The 6978-nt window shown below is 33.6% G+C and overlaps 1 non-coding gene across 1 annotated transcript; it reads right to left on the bottom strand.

The window, feature by feature from the left end:
- Positions 1-6424: 6424 nt before the first annotated feature.
- TRNAS-GCU (transfer RNA serine (anticodon GCU)) lies at positions 6425-6512 on the bottom strand. The gene has a single exon. It is a non-coding gene; the product is annotated as a tRNA-Ser (tRNA).
- Positions 6513-6978: the final 466 nt, after the last annotated feature.

Raw genomic sequence — 6978 nt, 5'->3', positions numbered from 1 at the left:
CTCTAAAAAGAGAAATATTGAATGAATAGATCGTATATGAGATTTTGCTATTTCTTTTTCTTCTAGGGAAGATACTAATCGTAGTGAGAATGGAATTTCCACAATGACTGCAAAAACCTCTGACATCATTTGAGAATCAAAATATTTGTTGTTCCCAACAAATAGATTTTGTTTAGAATCTTTAACCGAAAGAATCAAATGATTCTGTTGATGCATTCGAGTAATTAAACGTTTCACAATTAGTGAACTGAATTTATTGTCATAACCGAAAATTTCCATGGGTTTGTAAAGAATCGATCCATTTAAACCATGATCATGAGCAAGTGCATAGATATACTCCTGAAAGAGAAGCGGATATAGGAAGCATTGTTGTCGAGATCCGTCTATTTCTAAATATCCTTGTAATTCCTCCATTTGAAATGATACTTGAATCAAAAGCATAGAGATTTCTTGGGTTATCAAATAATACATAGTGCGATACGGTCAAAACAAGGTATCAAGGTATATAGTAATAAAAGAATCGATTAAGAAAAGAATGGATACCCCGGAGACAAGGAAGCCAATCAACAGATCCTCCATTTTTCCATCTAATTTTTTGTTTCGTTATAGTTACAAGAGATGACTGGAAATCCTTTATTTTTGCAAGCCGATCGCTCTTTTGACTTTGGAAAAATTCTCTTTATCAGTATACCGTTCTTCTACACATTCGTTTCCACTCCATAATCGAGAAAGAAAAGAATATTTAATAGTTAGGATTCATTAAAAAAAGGAATCGATAATCTACTCACAGGAGAACCCTTTCCCCCATCAGGCACTAATCTATTTTTAACATCTAATTAGATCGGGTAATCATTCGAATTAAGAACAAAAGCTCGTTACTTTTGGTTTCCCTATAATTGGAGCGATAGAGCCCTATCCATTTATTCACTCGATCCAATGGTGAATTGGTTTGGTCCCGTTCCAAGAATCAAAACAAGATTTTGTACCGATTCGGTAAGGATAAAGTATTATCAACAAAATTCTCCATTGATACGACATGCTATTTTTTCCATTCATTCCCTTTCAGGATCAGTCGTGGTCTTACAAACTATACCAATGGTATGGACGAATCCCTTGCTTCATCCAAATGTGTAAAAGATCATAGCCGCACTTAAAAGCCGAGTACTCTACCGTTGAGTTAGCAACCCGGAAAAATATGGTGTGTAGATACGATCGGAATAAAAATAAAACTCAAACCAAGAGATTGGGATTGGATTGCTCGACCCCGTCAAAACATTGAACTAGTAACAAACAAATCTAAAAGAAAATTTGATGATCAATTATGAACATCAAAATGAACAGATTAGATGAAAATACAACGAATTCCCGGATCAATATAGATGGATGCCAAAATTTATGGATCATCCATATTTTTATCAATATTTTTTTTTTTCATTTTTCATTAAGAAGATACTTCTTGTGTCGCAGCGAATCTGGCGAACTCACCATTTGAGTGAAATTGAAATAAAGTAAAGAAATAAAGAAACAAACTTATGAGGCTGGGATAAATGGATCTATTTATCCACGATCAAATTATATTTGATCGATACAACATTGTCAATATGAATTGAATGTTGGTTGAGAAAACAAATTCAATTAAAGAAAATAAGTACTTGTGTTGGATTGACACTACACAGATCAGAAATGAAGTGTGGATGGGGGAATAAATAAGAAAAAAAAAAAAGTAGGAAAAAAATCTCTAGTTTATTCAATAGAGGTACAATAAACAAGATTGACCCCTTGTTTGTTGGTGGAGTCCCAACGAAAACAATCCGATTGATGGTAATCCCATACCATCATTTTCTAGATCCGATTATTTCATCTATTCACTCGAGATTTTTTTTTCTATCTGTCTCATATCAATAAAAAAAGATTTTTTTTCGTTATCGTTATCTGATATGGGATTATAGAGGAGCAATAGTGAATAGGTATGAATAGAGTAAGAAAAATCGGAGTGGTGGAGAAAGAATTACACAAAGCTCGATAAGATACTGGGCACCCCCCTTTTTTGTTTATTTCATTTATTTCATTTCGTTTGATTAATTCGAAGTTCCTTAAAGACCTCTGCCTTCTTTGAAATATCATGAACAGTTCCTGTAGGTTGAGCGCCTTTTTCAAGGAAATATAGAATAGCAGGAACGTTTGAATAAGTTTGATTCTTTATCGGATCGTAAAAACCCACTTTACGAAGATCTCTTCCTTCTCTTTGGGATCGAACATCAATCGCAATGATTCGATAGATGACTCATTGGGATAGATATAGATGAACAATGCCCCCCCTAGAAACGTATAGGAGGTTTTCTCCTCATACGGCTCGAGAAAGAATGATTCGAGTTTGAATTTATGCTATGCATATCATATAGTGACAAATGTATCCATAAAATCATCAATTAGACTATAAGTTGAGTCGTTTTTTTTGTTCTTCCTTCCTTTCCTTTCCTGAAAAAAAAAAAGAAATATCATTCGTACTCATAACTCAAGTTGGGCAATTCTCAAAGAGCTTAAAGGGAAATCCTTGGACATTTGTTGAGCCGTCTCTAACCTCTTTTATTTGTCCCGCCTAGAATCTCTTTTTCTTCCTCATTCTGATCTAGTTCCAGTTGTTGAGACAATTGAAAATGGTGTTTCCTTGTTCCGGTATCCTTTATCTTTGCTTTGAATCATTGGGTTTAGACATTACTTCGGTGATCCTTAATCGTTTCAAAATGGTCGCAACATACCTTTTGTTATTTCTTTCTATTGAAAGAATCATACGAACGATTGATTCCCCTGTAATACACTTTTGATCAAAATAGTTTTACCAATTCCGGCAAATTTTACTTTGTTTTTTTTTATTCGAAACTTGTTGGAATTTGAACCTTTGGATTTCTATATCGAAGATATACTTACGAAGTTGTTCCAACTTATTGATTGGCACTAACCCTAGATCCTTCCCCTTGATAAATGAATCAATACTTTATACTCGAGCTACATCATGTACTATTTACAACCCCCAATTTTGGGGGGTCCTAGTAGAACAGAACAAACTATGTCGAGCCAAGAGCATCTTCATTGATATATAAAATGGTGGATGCAAGAATCCACAGCCGATCATGTCTTTCAAGTCGCACGTTGCTTTCTACCACATCGTTTCAAACGAAGTTTTACCATAACATTCCTCTAATTTTGAACCGGTATGGAATTGATTCAATATGGAATCCGGAATAGTCATTGGCTCAATCGGTACGCTCAATCGGTACACAGCAGTCCATACTTTTATATTTATATATATATAAATTATATATATAAATAGATATTTATATCTATATTTTGATTTTGATATATATTTTGATATCTATATTATAGATATTTTGATATATATATGGATGGATAGGTATTCATCTAGAGAAGGCCCCACAAGCAAAGACAAAGATTCAATCTTACCCCATATTCGACCGTATGAATGAAACACATTTCTAAAAAAGACGAATAAACGAATTACTTAACACTTCTTTACATCTACATCTTCAACAGATTGTTCGGGACAATCAATCATGAAGGATCCAACTCTTTCTCGAACAACTAAATTAAAGAAAGGTCTTTAATTAGATTCTCAATACTCAATACCGGAACAAAATAAGTCATTAGCCAAATAAGCTATTCCAATGACTCGGAAAAGTCGCAAATGAATCGATTATAGACTAGGTTCATCAATCTCGCGCTTCTTCAAGTATCTAAGGATTGATAAAGGAATCATGAAAAAAGGTTTCAAGAATTTCCTACTTCGACATCATAATTTCCTACTTCGACATCATTATCATTAATGGAAATAAGTTTTCCTGTAATGACTAAATTTGATCATCATAAGACATAAGAGAAATCCATGTTCCTTTTCCAATTGAATCATTAATGATTTAAAGCAGGTAGATGGATCGAGAAACAAATTCAATTTATTTGTTTTCATGGGGATGGGATGGATGGAAAAAAGCTCTCATGTAAGATAAGATTAAGGTTGTTATTCTTCCATCTGATTGATAAAACCAGAACCGTAGGAGTATGATCTTTCCGTATCCATCAGATACACAGAACAATTGTCAACGGGAGTAATCATAGATATTTAAGGTAAGGTATCAAAGATCTTTTTCACCGCAGCCGAAATACCGGTATCACTGAAATAGAACAAACAATAACAATACATGTAGGCATGGTTCATTTTATACAGATTTTGCTTTACTTTAGGTTTAGTAACCCTTCCATAAATTCTATCAAGTCAAAAGTAAAGTGAATGGAATATATGAATCTTCCTCCCAATCACTACATTGACTTCCAATTATTTATTGTAGCCAGATGCAAAAAAAAAAAAAGCAATTAGGCTCAAAGAAAAAAAATCTGTTCCATATTGCACTTTATTGTTTATTAATGAGATCCGGACGACACAGATATTGAAAAATTGATACCTTCCATTGCCGATTAACTCGAATTCTATGGGGATCATGAATCATACCCCAAGACAATCAAATAATAAAAGATCCTCTTGCGGTATGTTATATTATCTTGTATAGGTACAAAGCAAAATGGGTCCAGATCAATTCGTTGTTCTTAATTTTGATTTTACCCCACCCACACCCAGTCTTAAGAACTTTAATCCCAGTGATGTAATTAGTCCCAAGAACTCCCTCCTGTTTAGGATTCAGGATCCACATAGAATTAGTCATTTTGACTAACATGTTTAGTTTCGAAAAAATAGAGATCTTATCTTTCGCATTTCAACTTAGAATGCATCATGTGAGAATCAAAATATAATAGATGGGCATAAAGTTTCTATAAGTGACTAACTTACCCCAATATGAATATGAGTAGAGCGGGACGGGCATACACTGAACGGCCCATCCCATTTTTTTTTTAATTCAACTTTGATCTATGTTCCCATCCTACCTAATATCAAAAAGGTAAAAGATGTTTATTTCCATCCGCAATTTATACTCGATTCTTTTTCTTACAATTGGAAATCGAAAGGAATCTATGATTCATAGAAGAATCATTAGAACTCAGAAAGAAAAATTGGATCATATTGTATCCAACCTTATACCTTATACTCTTAAACAGAAGATTGTTAAAGAGAACAATCTTTGTTTTGATAGAAGCGGTCTGGGACGGAAGGATTCGAACCTCCGAGTAACGGGACCAAAACCCGCTGCCTTACCACTTGGCCACGCCCCATTTAGATTTCAATTCGACACTAATAAACACTAATATTGTTATTGGTTATTCGTCAATTCCAGCCCAAATATCTATGGAATAGGTTGTTGCTAGGATTCTATACGTGTAAATGTAGAATGAAAATGAATTCATTGATCATTCCATATAAGTCAATTAAGATATTGTATGAAAGTATGATTCCTTCTATTCTCATTTGAGAATTGAAGGATTTTTGATTGGGGGAAGTTCAAAGAAAAAGAAAGAAGGATTTTTTGTCTTCTCTTCTTTCTTAATTTTTCCCTTATATCAATAACTCAATAAAAATGAAATTATCTCCAAGAACGAAATATTTCTTATGCTTAATATCTTTAGTTTGATCTGTATCTGTCTTAATTCTGCCCTTCATTCGAGTAGCTTTTTCTTCGCCAAATTGCCCGAAGCTTATGCTTTTTTCAATCCAATCGTAGATTTTATGCCAGTCATACCTGTGCTCTTTTTTCTCTTAGCCCTTGTTTGGCAAGCTGCTGTAAGTTTTCGATGAGATCTTTAATACTGTCCTAGAAACATTCATATTCATGATTTATTCGATAAAATAAATTCAACTCTAACATAACAATTGATAAGATCAGATAAGTCTTACATTATGAACCCTCGATTCAAAGATTGAAATTCTTTTGCTTTTTGATAGCCGCGATGAATCTGGATCACCTAATTTCCGCATTATGCCCTTCCAGTTCCAGGGGTCAAAGACCCCATTATGGTACCCCATAATACCTAATTGGGGTATGACAAGATAATTTTGGTAACAAAGGAATTCCTGCAAATTCCTTTCTTTTCTAGAAACCACTTTTTCATTTCTTTTCTTGGTGTCAAGGATATGTGGTACAAAAATAGAGAATCTATTCCCTTATTTCCTTTGCAAAAAACAAAAAAAAAATGATCTTGGAGATTGTGCAATGCTTACTCTCAAACTCTTCGTTTACACAGTAGTGATATTCTTTGTTTCTCTCTTCATCTTCGGATTCCTATCTAATGATCCAGGACGTAATCCTGGACGTGAGGAATAAAAAAATCAGAGATTTTTCATTATTTCCTTGCTTGATTTCTGCATTTTCCTATGCTTTTCTCTATTCCAGACATTTAACTATGATAAAGGACTTGATATTTTTTCGAATTCGAAAGATAAATCTCAAGTGATCCGAGGGAACGGAGAAAGAGGGATTCGAACCCTCGGTACGAACAGCTCGTACAACGGATTAGCAATCCGTCGCTTTAGTCCACTCAGCCATCTCTCCCAATTACAAAAAGATAATTCATATGCGACGCCTGAAGTAAATATTGATCAAAGTCTTTCTTTATCTTTATTTATTTATTTTATACATTTATTTATACTTACTATATTATACTTACTATATATATACGAATTATCTTTATTTATTTATTTTATACATTTATTTATACTTACTATATTATACTTACTATATATATACGAATTTTATCCGCAATTCAATTTGGATAACGATTCGAAACAGATATCTCCAATAGAAAGAGTACGTCTTTGATTTCGTCCGAAGGGTTCTTTTATTCCCCCGGCCTGGCCAGTACAGTACCTAGCCAGGCCGTTCCTTCTTTTGTTCCAATGAATCATGGATCAAATTATTTTTCTGATTTGAAAACCAAATTGTTATTGAAGCAGCAACAAGAGCAAGAAGGACTATTTCCATTCCTATGATAGGAGTTTCATTTCTTATTATTTTTTCT

The sequence above is a fragment of the Tasmannia lanceolata genome, unplaced genomic scaffold (assembly GCF_043159265.1).
Source record: "Tasmannia lanceolata isolate RefF3 unplaced genomic scaffold, GAP_Taslan_0.1 ptg000525l, whole genome shotgun sequence".
NCBI lineage: Eukaryota > Viridiplantae > Streptophyta > Magnoliopsida > Canellales > Winteraceae > Tasmannia > Tasmannia lanceolata.
The sequence above is the reverse complement of the archived record's forward strand: the minus strand, read 5'-3'. Positions and strand labels throughout refer to the sequence as shown.